We start from the raw sequence: 26,077 nt of genomic DNA, 5'->3' as shown, positions 1-26,077 counted from the left end.
CAGCACTAATAATCCATTTCTTCAATTTATCCCTCTTTACTAGTTCTTTCCTTCCCTACAGGCATGGTTAAATCCTTGTTCAGAGGAGCTTAAAAAACATTTATGTCTCCAATCTTTAATTAAAAAAAAAAAAAAAGTTGGGGCACCTGGCTGGCTCAGTGGAGTGTGCAACTCTCAATCTCAGGGTTGTGAGTTTGAGTCCCTCAATGCGCATAGAGTTACTTAAAAAATAAATAAATAAAAGTCATTCAATCCCTGTCCTTGTCCTCTTCTTAGGCTCTTTCTCTACTCCCTCACCTTTCAGTTTTAAAACTACCCACTCTATCCCAACCACTATGTTGAAACATCTCTTAACAAACATGTCAAAACCTTCTTTTAAAATTCAATGGTTCTGGGGCGCCTGGGTGGCGCAGTCGGTTAAGCGTCCAACTTCAGCCAGGTCACGATCTCGCGGTCCGTGAGTTCGAGTCCCGCGTCGGGCTCTGGGCTGATGGCTCAGAGCCTGGAGCCTGTTTCTGACTCTGTGTCTCCCTCTCTCTCTGCCCCTCCCCCGTTCATGCTCTGTCTCTCTCTGTCCCAAAAATAAATAAACGTTGAAAAAAAAATTAAAAAAAAAAATTCAATGGTTCTGTCTCAGTCATTAATTTCTTTATATATAGCATTTAATAATGTTGGCCAGTTATTCCTACAAATGCTGTCCCCTTTTGGTTTCCATTATGACATACTGTCCAGATAATCCACTAACAGCAAGCCACTCCTTGCGTGTCTTTGTCGAGGGTTTCTCCTTCTCTGTCCATCTCTGGAATATATGATTATCCAGAATTCCTACCTCAATTCTTTCCTCTACAAAATTTCCCCGAGTAATTCCATCTATTTTTCAGCTTTCAAATACCGACTACATGCTGATGATTTCCAAATCAGTATCTCAAGTTCAGACCTCTCTTCTTTTTATTTTTTTTTAAATTTTTTAAATGTTTATTTATTTTTGAGGGAGAGACAGAGTGAGAGCAGGGGAGGAACAGAGAGAGAGACACACACAGAATCTAAAGCAGGCTCCAGGCTCTGAGCTGCCAGCACAGAGCCTGATGTGGGGCTTGCACCCACGAACTGTGAGATCTTGACCTGAGCCAAAGTGGGACGTTTAACTGACTATGCCACCCAGGCTCCCCAGACCTCTTTTCTCAATGCCAACCAGAGCCATATAATCAATTGGTTACTAGCCATCCATGTCTAACTAGCATCTCAAATCATCTCAACCTTACCAAAAACCTTTGTTCCCTATGTCAAATGATGAGTCACTTACCCATTGACAGAAGCATGGGGCATCATCAACTGACTTTTCCCTTTTCCTCAAACCCCTCCCCCTTAACTAATCAGTCACCAAGTCCTATCATTTCATTTTAATGTTTCCTTAAACCTTCCCATCCATTCCCAGTATCTAAGTTTAGGTTACCAACATCTCTTATCTAGATTACTAGATTTCTTAACTATAGTTATCCCTGTTAACAATACCCTCAATAGAGCAATTAACTAAGCCATAACTAGACTCTAAGTTCCTTAAAATCAGAGAGTATCTTGGTTTTTTTCCCCTCTCATTATTTTCTCTATGGTTTTAATACAGAAAAAAGCCAACACACATTAGCAAATGTATCAAGCTGGAGTATTTCTGTTTTCTCCAACAAAAAGTCAACTGAGCTAATGGAAAGCTTGCTGCTAGGGAAGAAACCTAGGGCCTTACCATCTAGACTAGCATGCACAGGTCAACAAGGATTTATAGGAGTTGAATAACATTATGAACCAACTAGACCTTAAAGACATCCAGAGAATACCTAACAACAGAATTCTTTTCAGGTACACACAGAACAATCTCCAAGGCAGATATGCTAGACCATAAAACAAGTCTCAATACATTTAAGAGGACTGAAATCGCTAAAGTTATGTTCTCTGACCACAATGGAATGAAATTACAAACTAATAACAGAAAGAAATTTGGGGAATTCACAAACATGGGGAAATTAAACCACAATAACCTAAATAACCAATAAGTCAAAGAAGAAGTGAAAAGGGCAACCAGAAACTATTTTGAGATGAATGACAATGAAGATATACAATACAAAAACTTATAAGATGCAACTAAAGCAAGGCTTAGAGAGAAGTGTGCAGCTTTAGATGTTTACATTTAAAAAGAGGGGCGCCTGGGTGGCTCAGGCAGCTGAGCCAGACTTTAGCACTCTGGTCTTGATCTCATAATTTGTGGGTTCGAGCCCTTCATCGGGCTCTTCTGCTGTCAGCAGAGCCCACTTCAGATCCTCTGTCTCCCTCTCTCTCTCTAAAATAAACATTAAAAAAAAAAAAAAAAAAAGAGGGAGGTGGGTAGGGGGACGGGTGAAATAGGTGAAGGGGATTAATAGTACACTTACCATGATGAGTACTGACTAATGTATAAAATTGTTGAATCACTACATTGTACACCTGAAACTAATGTGACACTGTACGTTAATTACACCGGAATTAAAATTAAAAAAAAAATAAATAAGACAAAAAACTAATAAACAAGAAAAAAATTAAAAACTTGAAAAAATCTCAAATCAATAACCTTACTTTGCACCTTAAGACACTGGGGACAAAAATGGTATTTAACATCAGCAACATAATGACAAACTCTCTGTGGCCAAAATTTAACATTGGTAACAAGTGACTCCAATTTTAGACAATTACTCCCCTAAAGTTACAAAACAAACTTGTAAGCCAGACATTAAAAGCCTAAATATTTTTTAAAAATTTTTTAAAAGCTTAAAAATCCAAGTATCTTATACCCCAGTTTAACAATAATTAGATTATCAGGAGTAAATGCAATTAAAATAACCAATAGTTTGCTTTCCAGTGAACACACACACAATTTCCATTTTGGAAGAAGGAGATTTTAAGAAGGTACCTGAAGGTTTATAAACTCAAATATAAAATCCAGGTTTTTATTTCATTATTTTAAGCAGGCAACTTTTAACATGGGCAAATGAGTCTTAATATATCAAAGCTGGCAAACAGAGAGAAAAACCCTCAACTTTATCTTTCAGAAGGCCTCTAGGATACCACTTATTAGCAAGCTATGCTGGCATTCCTATCTTTGAAGGAGATAATCATAGGTTAAATATAAACAAATGGAGACTTGAAAGAATGCTAAGCTCTAAAATAGTAACAGAATTTACTATGGGTTAAAATATTCCAAAAACTTGGGGCTCATGGGTGGCTCATGAGTGACTCAAATGTCTTTGGCTCAGGTCATGATCTCACAGTTCATGAGTTCAAGGCCCACATCAGGCTCACTGCTGTCAGCACCAAGCCCACTTCAGATCCTCTATCTCTCTGGCCCTCCCTTGCTCATACTCTCAAAAATACAATAAACCGTAAAAAATATATTCTAAAAACTTAAAGTATATTATCTTTTAATTGTAATAACCTTATAAAATATTATTACACCCTTGAGACAATCAGGGCCTAGACAGAGAACAAAACAGAGAAAAACTGTCCAAGCTCAGTCCCCTGGAACAATCAGCCCCAATGTGAGCTGCTAGATGACTCAAGCTGCATGAGTGACTTAAATGGAGACCAGCAGCAGAACCACACGGCTAAATCCTGCCCCAAATGCTGACTCAAAAGTGTAACCAAATAAAAGGTTGTTTTCAGCCACTCAACTTAGATATCTAATTGTTATATAATTAAAGCATAACATAACATGTATAAATTTCATCATAGCCTTTTAAGAATACATAATACTGAATGTAATAGTGACCCTGAAACACGAAAAGTTCTCAATTGAATTACAACCTTTTAAAAGTGTGAATCTATCCTCATAAAGGCCCTAAAAATTACTAATATACTGAAGTACCTTCATAAACACAACATGCCTAAATTTAGTTTCTTAATCCTACAGCATAAATTAATACTAAGGGGAGAAGCAGTCAAGTATACCAAAATGATAACATTTTCAAAGCACAGCATGGATGACACGTCCTCTAGAAAAAATATGTACCAACCACTTAAACTCAATGTAAATCTGTCTAAAACTTATTATATTCCAACTTAATACTTGTCACCCATGCTACCAGTCCTTCATGCTGATGTGCCACAGAAGCATTATTAACTCTTAACATTGATAGATTCGTATACTCCCAAGCTAGATGTTGTTAGTATTTACTGGTTATAATCTAAAGACTTAACTTTCCTTAACATCATCACCTTAGTGATCTTCAGCAGGTTATACTTCTTTTTTCCTACCTACAACTATCTTTATACACTCTCCAAAACTATTCCCTCTTCACCCCCAAATCCCACTTGGGATATGAGTGCCAAGCCCTTAGAGATCATCTCATTTAATCCCCCAACAACCTCCTGAGATAGCTATCACCACTACTGACGAAGGAAGGAAGGAAAGAAAACAAAGTTACTCAGCTAATTTAGTGGTCTAGTCATAATATGAACCCACGTTTGTCCAATTCTTTGTAAAGCCTGTACTTTTTCTACTGTAATACAGTATCTTCCAACTTTCAGCACCTGTAATTTTTATTGAATTAATAATTATTTTATTAGCCAAAAACAAAGATCTGTTTTACGTTTAACCTGAGCATGATCAGTTTCAAATTAAGTAACTTTAGTACAGGACCCCTGGAACTATTTAAGCCTACTAGCTTATTTTTTAATTAGGTTATTGCAACTAATACATTCCTTTTGAAGAGAATCACAAGGAACATTTTATTAGAACTTTTCACTGAGAATAATCACAGGACTAAAACAGAAAACGAATCTTATTTTCTATGTATTTTAAGATACTTAAAATGTGTTAAAGTGTAGCTTACAGAAAGGCATACATAGAGATCAAGAATGCTCGGTTCAATGAATTATCACAAAGTAAGCATACCTGTACAGCTGACCCTTGAACAATACTGGTTTGAACTGCATGGGCCCATTTACATGCAGATTTTTTTTTTTTTAAAAAGAGTTGACAGCAAAGGCACAAGGCGTTTACTTACAACTGCCCATCCTAGTCTCTCCACAGACCAAATCAAAGGTGACCGGTACAGAGATTGTGCCTGTTGCCCTGAGAATCCAGGGAGACCAGACCTGTGGAGGCAGTCAGCAGTCCCAGGGCACCCTGGGATGGGGCAGGGCTTCGGGTCACCCTCTGGGTGAAGGGTTGTATATGTGGGGTGGGTGAGTCAGGCACAGGGGGGCTTGGCAGAGAGGAGGCCGAGCTGAAAGAGGAACACATCCAGTGGCCTCAACCTCCAATCCTCCAGGCACTGGCTCCCCACCAAACACCCCCCAACAGGGCCCAGGCCCCAGAGTCTCTGGGAGGCCAGCTATACTTACATGTGGCTACAGCTGCCAGTGGCACAGGTCAATGCTACACTGCCAGGCAGATGAGACCTCTGTATTGTGCCTCCAGGCTTCCGCCACAGCCAGCCAGCTGCCCAGGAGCTGCCCCTGCTGAGCCAAGGTCACCAGGGTGCAGAATATCACCATGCCAGGACCAGGCCTGCCCCTGGTACTGCCTCTGGCCTGGCCTGGCCTGCCTATAGGTGCATTTTTTTTTTTCAATAATATAGTACGTAAGGAAGTAAATGTATTTCACCTTCCTTATGATTTTCTCAACATTTTTTCCCTCTAGTTTTAATACAGTATATAATATACACAACATACAACACACGTTTATCAACTTTATACTACTGGTAAGACTTCTAGTCAACAGTAGGCTATTAGATGTTAAGTTGAGGAGTCAAAGATTATAAGCAGATTTTTCACTGCATGGGGGCTGGCATCACTAACCCCCAAACTGCTCCAAGGGTCAACTGTATACCCAAGATATACAACATTACCACACCTCAGAAGGCCCCCCACACCATCCCTCCCAATCATTATTCTTTTATTCCTCCTCAAAGGTCACTACTATCCTAACTTCTAATACCACAGATTAAAAACTCTATACAGTGGAACCATCAGTATGTATGTGTGTATACATATATATATTCTTTTGTGTTTCAGCTTCCGAAGATAATTATAATAATTATTATAAAATATTATATTATAGGGGCGCCTGGGTGGCGCAGTCGGTTAAGCGTCCGACTTCAGCCAGGTCACGATCTCACGGTCCGTGAGTTCGAGCCCCGCGTCAGGCTCTGGGCTGATGGCTCAGAGCCTGGAGCCTGTTTCTGATTCTGTGTCTCCCTCTCTCTCTGCCCCTCCCCCATTCATGCTCTGTCTCTCTCTGTCCCAAAAAATAAACGTTGAAAAAAAAAATTTAAAAAAAAAAATAAAATAAAATATTATATTATATATTATAATAATTCAACATTATATTTGTTAGGTTTTTATTCTACATTCGTACTTTTTAAACTATTACACAACACTTCCAGTTAAACTGACCACAGTTAGAAAAATACCCTTCATAAGGTCAGTTTTGAAGCAGTGATGACATTTGGATTTTGAACACCAGCAGATTTCTGGTGGTGAACTGTAACAAAAACAGTAGTGGTGTCAGTAACAAAACTTGAGAACAGAGTCCCTCTTTACTCAAGAAAACAAAGCAACATATCCATCACAATAATAGCCCCCACTTCTTTCCTTTTACTTGCTTCTACTTTTCCCCAGGGAGCCTGTGCCTTAGGTGTCCTTGGTGGTGATCATAGGAGTGTGACTGATTCTAGAACTGGGCGACAAAGAGAAAACAGGGAGATGTACACAGAAGAGGTAAACTGCAACACACCTGTGATGCGTATAGGTGGGTGATCCTTGAATATATCATCGGACTTAGGGAATTTTTGCATTAGAGACATAATCTAACATACTTAATAATAGTGTTAATAAAATGTATTGTCCCCGTCACCTACTAGCCAAGACTTAAGGACATTTTCATTACTTTGTTTATTTTTATGAAATGTGTCTGATAGAATTCAAGCTATCTCCACAAAATCACAGTGATTTGCAATTGCACATGCTTGAAAAATAATCCAAAACAAAATAAGAGGTATGGATTCATTTTCCAACTGAGAATTATTTCTAGACTGTTATCCCAGGCAAAAAATTACATTTCAGGACTTTAAAAAAAAAGGACAAATTACTACATGGAAGCCAAACACAGAAGCTTACAGCTACAATGTATCTGATTTATAAAATAAAAGGTATATAACTTGTAAATGAAGATATTTTGCTGACTCCCAAATAGTAACTACTGTTAGAGAATATACTGATTTGTTGTTACTACTGCAGAATTAAACACAAAACACTTCCTTCAAAATACATAATGATGACCTTTGGGGGATTAAATTCATGCTCAGGTTTGTGTAGTATGTTTGTGTGTTGCAGGGAGGAAGGGATAAAAGGTTGAGGCAAGTTTAACTGCTGGGGGTTGCACATCTAAACAGATCTTAATCTGCTAATGTTACACTCTCTGGTAAAAACAGGGAGCTCTGCTTTCTTGTCTTAAAGAATTATCATCAGTTTGCCCCACTGTTCCCCCAGTCCTGAACCTTTTCCTCATTTCCCTGCAAGCATTCATAAGTGAATTCTCTTATGAAGAGCCTTACTTGATCACCTCATTTAAAACTAATCTCAGTGTGCCCAGGTGGCTCAGTTGGTTAAGAGTCTGGCTTTGGCTCAGGTCATGATCTCACAGTTTATGCGTTCAAGCCCCGTGTTGGACTCTGTGCTGACAGCTCAGAGCCTAGAGCCTGCTTTGGATTCTGTGTCTCCCTCTCTCTCTGTCCCTTCCTGCTCATTCTCTCTCTCTCTCAAAAATAAACAAACATTTAACAAAATAATAATAAATAGGGGCGCCTGGGTGGCTCAGTCGGTTAAGTATCTGGCTTCAGCTCAGGTCATGATCTCATGGTCCGTGAGTTCGAGCCCCATGTGGGGCTCTGTGCTGACATCTTAGAGCCTAGAGCCTGCTTCAGAGTTTGTGTCTCCTGCTTTCTCTGCCCCTCCCCCGTTCACATTGTCTCTCTCTTCCAAAAATAAATAAACGTCAAAAAAATTAAAAGAAACAAAATAAATATAAAAAAATAATATATAAAAAATAAAACTGATCTCTCAACCCCAATCCCACTACCACCACACACATGCACTTCCTTCCCATCTCATTCCTGATTAATTTTTCTCCATAATATTTCTCAGCATCCAATAATGCTATGTTTTACTTGCTCTGTTATAGTGTATACCCACCATTACTAAAACGTAGGCTCCACAAGGATAGGGATTTTTGTTTGTTTCTATCTCTAACCTTTTTTGAGTACATCTATGTGCCAGGCACTGTTCTAAGTGTTCTGCATGCATTATCTCACTTAGCCCTCACAATGACCCTATTAGTATCATTACAAAGCTTAATTTTAGAGTTAAGGAAACTGAAGCACAGATGTTAGGTAATAAGCTCAAGGTCACATGGTAACTAAACATCCCTATTTTTAAACTGGCAATTCCTTCTGCAGTCTTTGCTTCTTTGGTGACACCACTATTCAATCTGACAATGTACAAATGTACAAATCTGATAATCTGGTAATCATCCTAGATTCCATCTTTTTCTACTCCTATTAAAAAATTTTATCTTTTACATCTATATTTTCCTTTCCATCTCTACTTCCCTGAGGACCCATATTCATCCACTCAAAAAATACTTATTGAGCGCCTACAACTATATACCAGTCGCTGTCCTTGGATCTGAAGATACAGCCCTAAAAGAAACAATGACCCTGCTCTCATAGAGCATATAGTCTCTCTCACTTGGATCACACAGTAACTTTTTTTTTTTTAATTTATTTATTTTGAGAGAGAGAAAACACACACAAGCAGGGGAGGGGTAGAGAGAGTGGGAGAGAGAGAATCCTAAGCAGGCTCAGCACTGTTCAGCGCAGAGTCCAACCCAGGTCCTGAACTCACGAACTGTTGAGATCATGACCTGAGCCAAAATCAATAGTCGGATGCTTCATCGACTGAACCATCCAGGTGCCCCCACACAGTTACCCTTTAACTGGCCTCAGTCTCCAGCTTTGTTCTTGCCTCCCTCTACCCTCCACACAGCTGCTAGTCACTCACCTGTTTTCCTCCATGACAAAACAACTCAATTAAAAAACGGAGAACACCCAACACTAATAGTGGTATGTATATCCCATAATAAGAAGCTTCAATTCCAAACAAACAAACAAACAAACAAAACAGACAACAGACATGAACAAACCTTTCCAACAATATCCAAATGGCCAATGGGTATACAATATGCCAACTGAAGTTATAGAACATCGTTTACACAGGAGGAGAATTTAAATTAAAATGACCATGAGATACCACTCCATATCTACCAGAAGGGCTAAAATTTTTCAAAACTAACAATACCAAAGATGATATGAGCATGTGAAATTCTCAGGCAGTGTAAGTTGGCACATTTCACTTTGGAAAACTGACAGTACCTACTTAGGCCAAACAAAAGTCTACCAATGACCCCCAAAATTCCACTCCTAGGTATTTACACAAGAGAGATGACTGTGTCCATCAAAAGACACATACAAAGTGGTGCCTAGGTGGTTCAGTCAGTTAAGAGTCCCACTCTTGGTTTCGGCTCAGGTCATGTTCTCACGGTTCATAAGTTAGAGCCCGCGTCGCGTCGGGCTCTGTGCTGACAGTGCAGAGCCTGCTTGGGATTCTCTTTCTCTGCCCCTCCCCAACTCACTCTCTCTGTCTCTCTCTCAGAATAAAGAAACTTAAAACAATAAATAATTTTTTAAAAAAAAGACATGTACAAGAATGTTCTTAGAGGCTTTATTCATAGAAAGCTGAAAACAAACTGGAAACAACCCAAATGTCCAACAGCAGTAGAATGGATAAACTGTGATTAATTTACAAAATGGAATACTATACAGCAATAATAAAAAGACTGATCTGTTACATATAATATAGATGAATTTCACAGTATCATAATGAACAAAGCCAGATACCAAATAGCACCTACTGAAGGCTTTAATTTATAGAGGAAGGAAAAAGAATACATGATATATGACTTCATTTAAGAAGAGGCAAAGTAGTTTATGATGTTAGAAGTCAGCATAACTGTTGGGGAAGATGAGAGGCAGTGGGGAAAAGTATGGTCTGGGAAAGAGCAAAAAGAATTCTTAGGTGCTAGAAACACTATATATCTTCATCTAGGTAGTAATCTGTTATACCACAAGTGTATATATTGAAAAAGTCATTAAGATATAGCTCTAAGATTTTTACTTTTTACTGCATGTATATTATACCTCGATTTGAAAAACAAGTAACATCAACAACAATTTCTTTGATGGTACCTAATGAGGACCAACTTGAACATGCCATAAAGATCTTCAGGATCTGGCCCCCACTTACCATTCTAATCTTATTTTTCATCACCATCTGCCTCATATTTTACTCTCTACCAACAGAAGTATTAACGTTTTCCCTGCACACAATATATTCTTTTCACTCTAGGTCTTGTTGGGCTCAAGTAGTCTCCTAAATCTAGACTGTTAAACCTCTACTCATCCTGTAAGTCCCACTCAGTTCAGGAAGCTCTTTCAAGAATCTTTTTTAGCCAAGCCTGTATTAGATGCTCTGATGTTTCCAATATATCCTATGCTCTTTCTGTAAGAGAAAGTCCATATTGCTGCAGGGCATGTAATATTTGCTCAATAATTGTTGAATGTGACTGAAAAAAATCACTATTCTGCCTGACTGTGACAAATTTCATATCTCTAAAGATAGTACTGGGACGATTCACATAAAAGATAATGTAAAATGACAAGGGGACTTAGCACAGCAGGATGTATCACCACAAAATGAGTTAATTTTTTTTAATACTGGTACTTAATATTTAGAAGAAAGTATGCCTCCAAAATTAAAGATATCCTTAAAAATATCCATAAGCTAGGCAAAACGAAAAGCAAAGTGGCAGATAAAAAGATAAGGATAGGGACTCCTGGCTGGCTCAGTCAGAAGAGCATGTGACCCTTGATCTTGGGGTTGGCCCTACACTGGATGTGGAGATTACTTAAATAAATAAAACCTTAAAAAAAAAAGAGATAAGGACAAAGAAGCTAATCTGAAAAGACTACATGTTGTATGATTCCAACTATGCAATATTATATTCCAAATAAACATAGGAAGAGACTCCACATCATAAGTCATCAGGGAAATGCAAATTAAAACAATGCGATACCATTACGCACCCCATTAGAATGGTCAAAACCTGGAACACAGACAACACCAAATGGAGGCAAAAATCGGAGCAACAGGACCTCTCATTCATTGTTGGTAGGAATGCGAAATGGGAAAGCAACTTTGGAAGACGGTTTGGTATTTCTTTAAATTTTTTTTTTTTCAACGTTTATTTATTTTTGGGACAGAGAGAGACAGAGCATGAACGGGGGAGGGGCAGAGAGAGAGGGAGACACAGAATCGGAAACAGGCTCCAGGCTCTGAGCCATCAGCCCAGAGCCCGACATGGGGCTCGAACTCACGGACCGCGAGATCGTGACCTGGCTGAAGTCGGACGCTTAACCGACTGCGCCACCCAGGCACCCCTGGTATTTCTTATAAACTAAACATACTCTTACCATACAACCGAGCAGTCACTCTCCTCGCCATATACCCAGAGGCGCTGAACACTTAAGTCTACACAAAAACCTGCAAACGGACATTTAGAGCAGCTTAATTCATAACTGCCGAAACCTGGAAACAACCAACCAAGATACTCTTCAGTAAATAGATGTAAAAATACACTGTGGTATATCCAGATGATGGAATATCATTCAGCGTTAAGAAGAAATGAGCCTAGCGGCGCCTGGGTGGCTCAGTCGGTTGAACGTCTGACTTCGGCTCGGGTCATGATCTCACGGTCTGTGAGTTCAAGTCCCGCGTCAGGCTCTGTGCAGACAGTTCAGAGCCTGGAGCCTGCTTCGGAGTCTGTGTCTCCCTCTCTCTCTGCCCCTCCCCTGCTCATGTTCTGTCTCTCTCTCTCTCTGTCAAAAATAAATAAGCATTAAAAAAAATTTTTTTAAGTAAGAAATGAGCCTATTAGGGTATGAAAAAACATAGGTAATACTAAAAGAAGCCATCTGAAAAGGCTCCCTACTGTAGAATTCCAACTACAGGACATTCTGGAAAAGGCAAAACTACTGAGACAAAAAGATCACTGGCTGCAAGGAGCTGGGGTGAACACGGATGAATAGGCAGAACACAGGATTTTTCTGGGCAACAAAAATACTCTGTATGATACTACAATTGTGAATACATGTGATTACACATTTGTCCAAACCCACAGAATGTACCACACCAAGAATGAACCCTATGTAAACTATGAATTTTAATCTTTTTTTTTTTTTTTGGTAATAAATTTACCACTCTGGTGGTGGATGCTGTGCATGTGGGAACAAGGAGTATATGGGAAATCTCAGTACCTTCTCAATTTTGCTGTGAATATAAAACTGCTCTTAAAAAGTCTTTTAGGGTAGGGGTGCCTGGGTGGCTCAGTCAGTTGGGCAGCCGACTTTGGCTCAGGTCGTGATCTTGCGGCCTGTGCGTTCGAGCCCTGCATCGGGCTCTGTGCTAAAAGCTCAGAGTCTGGAGACTCCTTCGGATTCTGTGTCTCCCTCTCTGCCTCTCCTGCTCGCGCTCTCAAAAATAAACAAACATTAAAAAAAATTTTTTTTTTGTTTTTAAAGTCTTCATTTAGGGTCACCTGGGTGGCTCAGTCAGTTACGTATCCGACTCTTCAGCTCAGGTCTTGATTTCACAGTTTGTGAGTTCGAGCCCCGTGTCAGACTCTGCACTGACAATGCAGAGCCTGCTTGGGATTCTCTTTCTCCCTCTCTCCCTGCCCCTCCCCTGCTTGTGCTCTTTTTCTCTCAAAATAAATAAACTGAAAAGAAAAATTAAAACATCTTAAAAAAAAGAATTTTAAAAAATCAACAATGTGAAACATTTCCCAAATATGGAGAATCTATTGACAGGATTTTACTCCTTAATTCTTTCCCCTCCAATCCCCTCACCATTTTGTCATTATGCGTCTAAAAAGCTGTTGAGTTTTATCTTGACACTGAGTACAATGAATTAACTGATGCATGTCAATCATTAGGAGATTAGGTGCTACTACTTCAATATTCAATGATGCTTTATTGTGGGTTTTGTGATATTCTAAGCTGTTCTTTTCTTTAAAACTTTTTAAATGTTTATTTATTTTTGAGAGACAGAAAGAGACACAGCCAGAGAGGGGAAGGGGCAGAGACAGAGGGAGACAGAATCCTAAGCAGACTATCGGCTCTGAGTTGTCAGTACAGAGCCTGACGTGGGGCTCAAACCCACTAACCGTGAGATCACGACCTGAGCCAAAGTGGGATGCTTAATCAACTGAGCCACCCAGGCGCTTCTCTAAGTTGTTCTTAAAAGCATTTAGAGATCTATCTATTATTATAAGGACTTTCGTATTTCACAAAACCATCTTTTTCTAATAGCAGTAGAAGGAAAAACTAGAAGGGGCTTCTATGCTCTTATGAACAGGTTTTCATCAACTGCATACCTACATAATAAATTGACATTTCTGAAAAAAACTGACTTAGATAATGAGTCAATCCACAGAAACTGTAACTCAATTTTTCTAAATATATGAAAAACCTCACCCTTTTTAAAAAATTTCTAGAAATTTTAAAGAAAAGCCAGACTCCAGCAAAGAGTATTTAATCAAAAACAGTTCAAAAACTGCTTTCAATGGGGTAACTAATACAAAATTTGACACATAAAACATGGGTTTTAAAAGCAGTAATTATAGGGAAAGCATTTCAAAAGGAAGGTAAAAAATCTAAGTTTTTTTAAGTACAGTACTAAAATATGAAAGACTACTACTCTTTAACATAATGTCTCCACAAAACTGACTTTTGAGCAAGCATAGTCAGTGTACAAGGAAGGTCAAATCAAGACCTAACACAAAATGGCTACAGTATCAGCAAAATTAGAGGTACAACTTATCATTAAAAAAAAAAAAAAAAAAGGCAAGCAAAAGAGACTAACACAAGGCTCTCCATTTTTCAAGTTCTGAAAACTTTAACATGATGAGGTAAAAAAGATACAAGTTAAAGTTCATGTGGTAACCGATTGGATTTTACAAATTAAAGTGTAGTTTGAATAGAATCCAAGTGTAATATCCAGGTACCAGCAGAGAATTCTGGATGTCAATAATGTTCAATTCAATTCTATTCACCCTTACCAGCCAATTCATATTAGTCCTGGAAATTAATTTTGGTTACCTAAAAAATGACTCACACATGAAAGCAAAAAATTTTTCCATCATAACTGAATTATAGAAAGAAATCGGCTAACGGGATGTCTTCATTTAAGATTCTAATTGTTTAAGAATGAGTATATCACTATTAAATTTATAGTTTCGACCTATAAATATACTGTTAAAAATTCTATAGCATAGAATCAAATGGTCTCCAATTACCTCCTCAAAAGTGATTGTAAAGGCAACCCCAATTGGTGGGGAGCCCATGAGAGAACTAGAATAAGAAGGTCTAGATTCTCATCTCAGTGCTGCCATTTCTTAGCTCTGAGATCTGTATACCTTTGATAAATATTTAAAAGGTTTAGAGAAAAATAAAATTTTAGGAACAATGAAAAATGGAGCAAAAGATGATACCCTGATAAGAAACCTAGGAAACCATTAATGGACAATATTTATTTGTAAAGGCTGGTTTTTTCTGGGAATCAAGTTTATTATGTATAGTTTAGGGCTGCCAGCAACACAAGCAACAAGCACTGGAAATGTAGGCTTGAGGACAAACTGAGATCATGTAAAGTAAGCTTTCTGTGAGAGTGAATATAAATGGAGAACTGGATGCTGGAAGTATTGGTGTTTTGCTTTGTTTTGTTTAAGTTTATTTATTTATTTTGAGAGCGAGCATGCACCAGCAGGGAAGGGGCAGAGTGAGAGTCCCAAGTAGGCTCCGTGCTGTTAGCGCAGAGCCTGACGTGGGGCTCAGTCTCATGAACCACGAGATCATGACCTGAGCCGAAATGAAATCAAGAGTTGGATGCTTAACTGACTGAGCCACCCAAGGCACCCCGGGAGGATAGTTTATATCAGCACTCTTCAATAAGAAACTTCCTGAGATGATGAAAATGTTCTAGATCTTTGTTTTCCAATATGGTAATTACCACTGGGCACATGTGGCTACTGAGCCACTGAAATGTGGCTAGTGCAACTGAGGAACTAAATTTTAAATTTCCTTTATTTTAATTAACTAAAACTTAGATTTATCCATAAAATGGAATATTATTTAACAGTAAAAAGAAACAAGCTAGAACTTTAAATGTTACATTGCTAAGTGAAAGAAGACATTCTCACCCACAGAACTACACAGCACTAAAAGTGAACCCTCATATAAACTATGGAATTTAGTTAATAACCATTTACCAAAACTGGCTCATCAACTATAACAAATGCCCCACAATAATGCAAGATGTTAACAGAAGTAACTGTAGAAGGAAGACGTATGTGGAAACTCTGTATCTTCAGGACAATTTTCTGTAAACCTAAAATTGCTGTAAAAAAAATTAAGTCTAGGAAAAAATTTTAAATTTAAGTAGCCATTTGTAGCTAGTGGTTGGTACTGAAAGGCACAGATCCATACTAATGAAAGACTGATGTGGGAAGAAAATGAGAATGGTATCTCATTCCTGACCACTACCTTCAAAAGTACACATACAGGGTGCCTGGCTAGCTCAGTCAGTAGAGCATGTGACTTGATCTCCAGGTTGTATGTTCGAGCCCCACATCAGGTGTAGAGATTGTTTAAAAGTAAAATCTTAAAAAAAAAAAAAGTACACATATATTTAATCCTAACTTATACAAAGTTTATATGTACCTTGAAAAACAAAACTTTTTCAAATATTTTAGATGAAAATTTTTCTAAAATGATTTTTGTTGAACAGAATTTAAGGAGGAGAATAACATTTATTGAATCAATACTAGATATCAGGTACTATACTATGTATGTTATCTCATTTAAACTTCAAAACAAATCTTTAATGGAAGGAATTACCATTTCTATTTTTAGGGATAAAGAATCATAAAGCTTAAGTGATAGAAGATGAGAACCTGGGGCGACTGGGTGGCGCAGTCGGTTGGGCGTCCGACTTCAGCCAGGTCACGATCTCGCAGTCCGTGAGTTCGAGCCCCGCGTCGGGCTCTGGGCTGATGGCTCAGAGCCTGGAGCCTGTTTCCGATTCTGTGTCTCCCTCTCTCTCTGCCCCTCCCCCGTTCATGCTCTGTGTCTCTCTGTCCCAAAAATAAATAAACGTTGAAAAAAAAAAAAAAAAGAAGATGAGAACCTAGATATATCTGACTCCAAAGCCTGTGTCCAAATGTACTCTGTACATTTTTATGACTCCCAAAATTAAAACACAATTGAATTTTCCCACAATGACTTTATCATCAGGAATAGGTTATGAGCACAACACAAAAACTAATGACATACTCAGAGTCTATGTTACAAGGCCCCAAGCTAATGTGGTTTTTTCCCCTGTCACCTGTCCCCTTGCTCTCCATTTTACCTATAGTGCCTCTATTCCCACAGCAAATTTGCACCTTTTAATCTGCTGTGGGATCAGAAAACAATCAAATTTATTAGAATTATTGAAAAACCAAGAGAGCTCCTAAGCCAGTGCCTTAGTGCAGATGATCTGGCTCATTAATCTTGTGACAGTTAAAACTTTTTGTATACTTCTTATTCTAAACTGGGACATGGATAGATGAAATATTGTTCTATAATAAAGTCAACAATACAATAATCCTCCATTCACAAATCGCACACTAAACCATATATATATTTTAACTTTATTTATTTTGAAAGAAACAAAAACAGTGTGAGCAGGGGAGGGGCAGAGAGGGAGAGAGACAGAATCCCAAGCAGCCTCCATGCTGTCAGTACAGAGCCCAAGGCTGGGCTCCAACTCATGAACTGTGAGATCATGACCTGAGCCAAAACCAAGAGTTGGATGCTTAACCAACTAAGCCATCCAGGTGCCCCTAAACCATATATATATTTTTAAGTTCATTTATTTTGAGAGAGAGAAAGAGTGTGCAAGAAAGCAGGGAAGGGGCAGAGAAAGAGGGAAGAATCCCAAGCAGGCTCTGCACCATCAGCATGGAGCCTGATGTGGGGCTCAATCCCACAAACCATGAGATCATGACTTGAGCGTAAATCAAGAGTCAGATGCTCAACTGAATGAGCCACCCAGGCGCTCCCCACTAAACCATATTTTTAAGCATAGATCTCTAAACATCATCTCCCTTAAAGTTGTTATTTTAATGATTGAATCTCGATTTACTATACTAGTTTTCCAGTAAATGTCACTATCAAAAATTAATGAGGTGTATATAAAAACACAAATATTTAGTTTACTTTTCTGAAAAAAGTCTCTATTAAAGAAAAGAAGGAATATTACTGCATTGAGTTGTAAATATTCTTAAGTAATTCTTTCTCATCACTTTTTAAGTTGTTCTTACAACTAAATAAATTTTCCCCTAAAAAGAGGAGATTAGTAAGGTAACTTTGGAGGTTGCCAAGGACTTCTTTTGAAGTTTTTGAAGTCTGATCAAGAACTCTGACATTTGGAAACAATTAAGAGAATAAGAATATTTAAAATCATGTTTAAAAAAAGGGGAGGATTAATATCAAAATTTAAATTTTTCTTCTCCACATAGATTTCCTGTAACTTACTACAAATCTTTAATGAGGCACATGGGTGGCTCAGTTGGTTAAGCGTCCAATTCTTGATTTTGGCTCAGGTCATGATCTTACAGTTCCACGAGATCAAGCCCCACATCAGGCTCTGCCCTGACAGCATGGAGCCTGCTTGGATTCTCTCTCTCTCAAAACCAACCAACCAACCAACCAACAAACTTAAAAAAATCTTATTAATATGAAATCTGTTCTGTGCTTCACACTGTAAGTTTTAAGATTTCAATTTAATTGGGGGGAGGGAAGGGAGTACCATTTTGAACTTAAGGTAAGGATAAAAGAGTACTTCCAAAGCTCAAAATTGAAACTTCAAATTGAGCAATTCTAAATTCACAGACATCAGGAGTGCCTGGCTGAGTCAGTTGGTGGAACATGTGATTCTTGATGTTGAGGTTGTGAATTTGAGCCCCATGTTGGGTATAGAGATTACTTAGAAAAATAAATTTACAGAAGTCCAACTTTATTATACTTTATTCCAGAATGAAAAAAGTCCAACAGTTTTCTCTCTCAATCAATGAACTAAGCCAATCAAAACAAGCTACAAATCAATTGCTTCTATAACAGTGTCTACATTTTTGGAAGGAGTCAGATATAGAGCCAAAACCTAGGTTTTTAAGATTTATTCAACATGGGATTAATAGCATAGTGTCAGGCAAATTTTAACTCTAAATGTCCTCAAAGATCAGCTGAATAAAATTATAAAACAGATTCATAAAGATCAAAGAATTTCAACCTAACAATCATTTTCTGGTATCATATCAGGTAAGTCCTACACATTCCAAGTTTCTTCTACACATTAAGAAAAATTAAAAAAAAAAAAAAAACCAGAGAGGGAGAAAACAGAAGGTAAATTGCAAAGAGCAAAATAAGTATTAGTTGTTCACATTTGTATAGAACATTATAATTTAGTTAATTCTCATAACCCAATAAGGAAATATAAATGAGTCTGAGAATTTGAGTAGAACTCTTTTGGAATGATCAAAAACTAAAACTGCAAATCGCTGTGACTTTCAACTTTTCTTACATAAAGAGTCTCTGGCAGTCTGCCTACTGTACTCAAGAGAAGCATGCAAAGAATGAGATGGTTTCTGATCCCTAACAATCCTATCCCAAGTTTTTTCTGCATGTTCAATTATACAATTACTATCCCTTAATCTTGACTCTATCGTTTTATGTTAAATCCACAGAGACAGAAAGTAGAATGGTGGTTGCTAGGGACCAGGGGGAGGAGAAAATGGGAAGAAACTGCCTAATGGGTACAGTTTCCTTTGGGGGTGATAAAAGGGTTTTAGAATTAGACAGTGGTGGCTGCACAACATCATGAATATGCTGCTACTAAACTGATCACTTTAAAATCATTAGTTGGGGCACCTGGGTGGCTCAGTCGGTTGAGTGTCTGGCTTCGGCTCAGGTCATGATCTCACGGTTCGTGGGTTCGAGCCCTGCATTGGGCTCTGTGCTGACAGCTCGGAGCCTGGAGCCTGCTTTGGATTCTGTCTCCCTCTCTCTCTGCCCCTCCCTAGTTCACGCTCGCACTCTCTCTCTCTGTGTCAAAAATAAATAAACTTAAAATAAATAAATAAATAAATAAAATCATTAGTTTTATGTTAAATGACCTGAACTTTATTTTAAAAAATTTTTATGCAGGGCGCCTGGGTGGCTCAGTTGGTTAAGCTTCTGACTTCAGCTCAGGTCATGATTTCGTGGTTCCTAAGTTTGAGCCCTGCATTGGGCTCTATGCTGACAGTGCAGAGCCTGGAGCCTGCTTCGGATTCCGTGTCTCCTTCTGTCTCTGCCCCTCCTCTGCTTGCACTTTCTCTGTCTCTCAAAAATAAACATTAAAAAAAAAATTTTTTTTTTGATTTTATGTTAAGGGACACCTGGGAGGCTCAGTTGATTAAACGTCCAAGTCTGTTTTGGCTCAGGTCACGATCTGAATGGTTTCCAGCCCTGCATCGGACTCTGCACTGACTGCGTGAAACCTGCTTGGGATTCTCCCCCTTTCCCTCTGCCTCTCTGCTCTTCCCCCACACTCTCTCTCTCTCTCTCTCTCAAAAATAAATAAATAAGCACCACAAAAATTTATATATATATATAATAATGACCCCTTTAGAACTTTTCTTCAAAAACACTGCTACCATGTTCAAATGCTATTTAGATCTTGGAGATTTTTAAATAAAATGCATTACCATATATGCACGATAATATTAAGTTAAATACTACCATATATGCATGATAATAATCAGTGAGATGAGTACTGACATTGGTGTTAAAATGCTTGACAAACATCAAAATATTGTTGACATATGACATTCATTTGTAAATAATCTCAAGGAAAAATATAAATGAACCTTAAAATATTTATTCCTCTACAACAACAGGTCACTATTTCAGTCAGCTCAACTGTGCATGAAAGGTGAACTCAAATTTTTACTAGAATTTTTCTCCCAAAACTCAACCAATTAGGAAAACACTGTGAATTAATAACAAGTGTCTAATATTACATAGAGTAAACAAGAATATTACATAAGAAGTGAACAGGCACAAGTCTGACCAGTAATGGATATAAATAAATGTGCTATAAAGTTAACTGTTTCGGGGATGTAGGACATCATTATTTAGGATTAGTAAACTGTACACTTGAAAATGTGTAGAATCTACCTTAAGAAACTATGGAATAAGAAATATTCCTTTGTATAATGCCAGACAAATTAATCTCATGCCCGAACAACCTCCAAGGCTGGTCCAAATCTAGCATAGATTTCAGGATTAAACAAAAGAGAAGGAGATCTTTAAGAGGGTCCTAGAGAACGGGCTGATACTGAAATCTGTGACTGTTTTTGACGCAGGCCAATGTGAGAATTTAAATCCATTTGAATCTAATCCCAAAGAATACCTGAACTCCTGCGCGTCAGGGCCAAAGCTAAACCAGGTCAGTATACCCTGCCAAAGAACATCTTGCTCTGAGGCATCCACCAAACAAGGATCATTTACCAGCGCATTCTTCACTTTGCTGGGTGTCAACAACTTACAAGATCTATCGGAGAGTAGGCTGATTAGACCCTCATAAAATTCCAATTCAAACCCCAAGATGTAGAAACAAAAGTTCTGCAGAATTCTAAATGGGCTATGGCTTTAAAAAAGCATAAATGAAGAATTTCAAATGTTAGCTGACCCAACTTTAACATCCCTGAACGTTTCTAAAGTCACTTTTAAATTTCCAAGCAGTATTTCAAAGGCACAATTTCGTAACTGTTTACATAGCAAATTAAAGCCATGAAGCCATTAGAGTGATACTATAAATCTGTCCTATATAAATGGTAGGAGTTTCTATATCAACAACGTTCAAATCTGCTAAAAGTAAAAATAAGTCTTTCATTTGTAATTCACATGAATACATACTTTCTCAAACTTGTAAGCGAATATTTGGCAGGGTACAAATAATGTTAATAGAAAAGCTATTAGGGCTAAAGACAAGTACAGAATTACAAAGCATAGCTTGTGGCCAAAACAAGGAATCTGTCGACATAGGAGAGGCTTCAAAGTTAAACCTTGAGACACATGGTGGCAGTAGTAAAGCATCTAATTTGTGCCACAAGACCTGGGTTTGAGTAAGCTCTTTTACCTATTAATTATGTGGCCTTTTTTGCTAGTTACATAGCTTCTCCTAGCCTCAGAATCTTCGTATGTAAAGTGAGAACAATACCACAAAATATTACAGCCTAAATAGGATTAAATGAGAATGTTTTTACTCATTTAACAAAGATGCCTTAAAAATTTAACTTTTAGCTACAAAAATCCTTTTCAAATATCTTCAAATGAATCAAATATACTAACTTCTAATATTATGAAGAAAATACAAGGAAATTCTTAAATACTACTTGAGAAACTTAAATTATCAGAATAAACACCAATAAAATATCACAATGCAGGGATCACATCTTAAAAGAGTTTTGGCACTTATTAAAACCAGAACTCTCTAAAAGATTTTTCAATATTAAACAAAAATAGGGACCCAGACTCAACCCAAACTCAATAAATTGTTGGATCAACATCCAATTTCAAACACAAACCCTTAACACTAAAAAATGTTGTCAGGCAAAGGATATTAAGTATGAGGAAAATCAGTCCCTGTCACATGATGAGATTTTTTTTCATAACAAAGCACACTAACCACTTACAATTTACAAACTTGTCTTTAGTTGCATTTTGTACTGACCTAACAAAATTCAGCATAAAAAAAGAAAAAATTATGAATTTAAGCACTTAAAAAGTGTCCTTTCTAAAACTTATTCCCAGAACATTCACATTAGCTGGAGGCATGTGAAAGCTGTTCTTTCCTCATCACTTAAAAATCAAAATATCCACATTATTTATGCTAGGCATAAAAGTTATTCACATTTACCCACTATACTTCAATCCTAAACAATAAGACAGTTCAATCTTGTGTTTATTTGTCTATTTACTGCCAATTCTCATCAAAGAATTAAGGACTAGCACCGTACATTAAATTTCACATAACCTAAAAATGCTTTGAATTAGGACACAAATTCTAATTAGGAATTTACCCTAAAGATGGATGAAAGATACTAACTGGCATCTTCTCTGCACAGGCCCATCTTCCTTTTAAGAACACAAACTAGATTGGACCACACAACTGAATGTTATGTTAAATAGTGGAAAGCAATCTTCCTGGATGCATCCAAACTATTTTAATATAAATTTCTGCATACCTAGGTAGAAACTGAAATAGAAATAACTTGAATCATTCTCCCCGCCCCCACTTGGAAATGGACGTGGTGGAAGCCTCAAAAAATTAAATTTAGTAGTCGCAGTTAACAGTTGAAATCACAGGCGCCACTACCCCAGGGCAAATACGATGAAGAGCTGCCTCTCCATAAACCTCAACATTCAAAAGAGAACAGTTGTTTCTAGTTTTTGAAAGTTACCAAAAAAGTTTTGAAACCTTATTAAAATCTGCTTCAGAAATCAAACTTACAGGAAAGGTTAGTCTTAGAACAAACTACTGAAATGCAAAATTGGAGCCTGAGACAGCACACAAGAAGTTCTAGCCTGAAGACGAACCACTTCCCTCCTGAAGAAATGTTTCGTTAGGTCCATTCTATGTTAATGTTGTTTCTTATGCGGCACATTAATAATTCAAAACGGTTCGTTCGAAGAAAAGTTCTATTCAAACATTACAATTTGTCTTCGCGTTGCCAGTAAGTGGCTTTGTTTCCAGTTTCATGGACTATTCTGGGATGTCAAGAGTTATATTATTACTGCTTCAAAAGAGCCCTTGTTTCACTCTCACCCGGGACGTGGGCATAATTGATGTTTAGAGAGAACTGATGCCAAGAGATGTTTTAAGAACATCCCTTAGTCCTCCATCCCTCCCCATCCCTTATCGATAATCACATTTTACCTTGTTTGTTTTTTGTTGTTGCACTTAAATTTTTTTAAAAAGACACCCGCATACACAATTTCCCGATCGCCAGCAGGAAGAAAGACCATCTGGCTCGATCTCCTGGAGCTTTCAGGGAAATGGACACCGTTAAAACCCACTTGGCCGAGCAAGGGGAACGCTTCAGGGGTTAGGGAGGGGAGCAGCCCCCGGGTGCCAGGAGGCGGAGGCGGTACCAGTTTACAGACTCCTTCATCTCCCCACCCCCCACCGACCCGGGGTCCAAAAAACATTTCCTGCGCGCACTCATCACCCGCCGAGGCCCTCGGAGTAACCGCCGAGCTGGGCGGCCTTCGGGCCCCCTCCCTCCAGCCGAAGTCTCCCGCGCCCTCCCCTCGTCCGGGGCGGCGTCCGCACCTCCCCACGGCCTACCCACCCAGGCAGGCCCTCCCGGCGGCGCTCGGAGGCCTAAGGCCTAAGGACGCGGGCCGCTGACAAGCCCCTCCGCCGGCGGCGGGGCTGAAGCCGAGGGCCGGGGGTTGGAGGGGTGGCCGCTACCGCCGAGGGGTGGAGGGCGGGCGAGGACGGCCCCTTCCCCGCCGCGGCCGCCTATTGTTCCCGACGGGGGCCGGGCGGCGGCCGCCGCGCACCCCACGCCGCCGCCGCCGCCTACCGCTCGCTCACCGCGCTGGTCCGAGCAGCAGCTCCTCTCAGCTCCGAGTCCCCGCGGCCGTCGCCACCGCCGCGGCAGCCAACGCCGCCGCCGCCGCCACCGTCGACTCTGACTCTGTCCCAGGCCGCCGGGCCACGGCCGCCGCTGCCACCGCCAGCGCCGCCTCCGGCCTCCCACCTGCTGCTGCTGAGGCTGCTCCTGCAGCAGGGGCCATCTTGTTGGTCGGCCTCCTCTTCCTCCTCCTCCTCCTCCGCCTCCTCCCCGTCGCTCGTTGTCCTCGTCCCCTTCCTCTTCCTCGGGCTCCGGCCCGCCCCGGAGACTGGGGCGGGGACGATGGCGAGGCTCCTCCTTCGTGGGGCGGGGCGCGCGGAGGGGAGGGGCGGGGCGCGCGGAGGGGAGGGGCGGGGCGGACGCGGGAGGAAAGCTCTGAGTCACCGGCCGCCAACGCCCAGGAGGGAGGCCCGCGACGCTCTCCGCCTCCCCGCGGGGCGCACCCACGCCGGGAGCCGCCAAACTGGTCCAGCAGTCCGCCTGCCCTCCCCCACCAGCGTCTTTGCGCCCAGAGGCGAGAGGCCAGACGGCGCGGGGGGATTGGGAAATTTCTGACGTTTCCATCGAACTCTGCACTCCCTCTACCCCTAGGCTTTCTCCGTTCTAGTCCTCCACTCTGGTTCCTTTTCATATCCCCCTCCCCCACCCAGAGAATTTGTTCTTGTCCTGTTTTATCCGGGTTCCCGATCGCACTAGCTTTGCCCTGGTCACCGCTCTCACCGAGTCCCAGAGAGTCCCCCTTCCCAACGCGGCGAAAACGGCCGAAAGGCCTGGACGCTCACTGCTCCAAAATGTGTTTCCAGGCCTATGTGAACCGAGGATAGGTGTCTGGGGCAGAACGGAAAGATTTCGGCCCATGGAAAAGTTCCCTGGATCTAAAAGATAACCTTGTGATAATTGAAAGTTTCTTCTCCCTTATGGAAAAGAAGGCATTTTGATTTGGAGGTAGTGGGAGACCCCTTCAAGCCAGTTGCGCTTAACCAAACCCGTGCTTTTAAAAGAGAGAAATGGAATTCTTTTGGTATCATAACAGTCCCAATTTCAAGATAAATCGTCCACAGTGGAGATGGTCCTCATACACACACCCAGTTAATAACTCCTCTGCATTATGCCTTTTTTTGTTTCAGGTCTTGACCAAGAGAGCAGAGATTTTGCTTTCCTGTCCTTTCTTCACTGCAGGCATCACCAATACCAACAACAGTACTATATTTAGAGAAGCTACTGCCTTTAACTCGATAAAGTCAATCGCAGTGTTTCATAATATTTGTAAAACACATTATCACACACCTTCCTAAACTCTGAGCGGAGGTCTTTTCAGTTGCTGACACCCTCCTGTACTGAGATTTCAGCTCCTTTTTAGGAGACCTATTGATGTCTTTCTATTGAATGAAATTGACTGCCTTTGAAGTGCGCTAAATCTGTAACCTTCCCTTCAGCCTCCTCAGTAGTAACCCCAATCCTACAAATAACTAACTTCTAGGTATCACGGAGGGATTAGGTTAGTGAATGCTAATCTAAAGGCTATCTCTTAGATAGCCTTTCCCTCCTCAAAGAGCCAGACCTCAGTCCCCTGCTAGGAAAAACAGATTAATCTGTTCCTCCTGTTTTTCCTCCTCCTCCCTTCTTCTCACTCCTAGGGAACCTTCCACAACAGAAGGTTTTAGCGGCTGTTGCTAGGCAAACATGCCAACTTCCCTGTTTAGGTGAAGCAAATAACCCAACTTCCATTACAAGCAGCCTAGATAATATAATTTCTTTAAACTATTAACAGTTGTGCCTCACTCGGCAAATCCCTTTCACGGTTCTCTTATAAAATATGATTTTAAAGTTAAATTTCTTTTTATTTCATCAATATTTCAGTTGATGCGTAAGTTTAAAGCCAAGGGGCTTCCCAGAATTCATTTTAATAATATAATTAAACAGAAACATTTGGCAGAAAAAGGAGAAAAGAAGCTTTGAAAATTACTTCAGTGTTTACAATAAAAGCTAATCTGTGAGAAACATTTATATGCTTTGAACTCCCCACTTAGGGTAGATGTATAAATTACAGAGAATAATTTGTTCCCTGAGACTGCATCTATTTAGAAGAAAGGTTATATGGTTATTTGGCAAAACAACAACAACAACAACAACAACAAAAAGACATTCTGGATT

At 39.7% G+C, this 26,077-nt stretch overlaps 1 protein-coding gene across 3 annotated transcripts in view; it reads right to left on the bottom strand.

Annotated features, from left to right (window-relative positions):
- Nucleotides 1–24,115, bottom strand: part of RC3H1 (ring finger and CCCH-type domains 1) — an 86,188-nt gene extending 62,073 nt beyond the window's left edge. For 2 of the 3 annotated variants that reach the window (XM_040446744.1, XM_040446746.1), the window contains exon 1: nt 23,884–24,115. The gene's annotated coding sequence lies outside the window, so the exon portion shown is untranslated. Of the gene's footprint in view, nt 1–23,872 lie in introns of all 3 variants that reach the window. The other variant, XM_040446745.1, reaches the window with a different exon arrangement.
- Between the last annotated feature and the right edge of the window lie 1,962 nt (nt 24,116–26,077).

The sequence above is a fragment of the Herpailurus yagouaroundi genome, unplaced genomic scaffold (assembly GCF_014898765.1).
Source record: "Herpailurus yagouaroundi ecotype Mexico unplaced genomic scaffold, PumYag 195, whole genome shotgun sequence".
Taxonomy (NCBI): Eukaryota; Metazoa; Chordata; class Mammalia; order Carnivora; family Felidae; genus Herpailurus; species Herpailurus yagouaroundi.
This window is presented reverse-complemented; position numbering and strand designations above follow the sequence as displayed.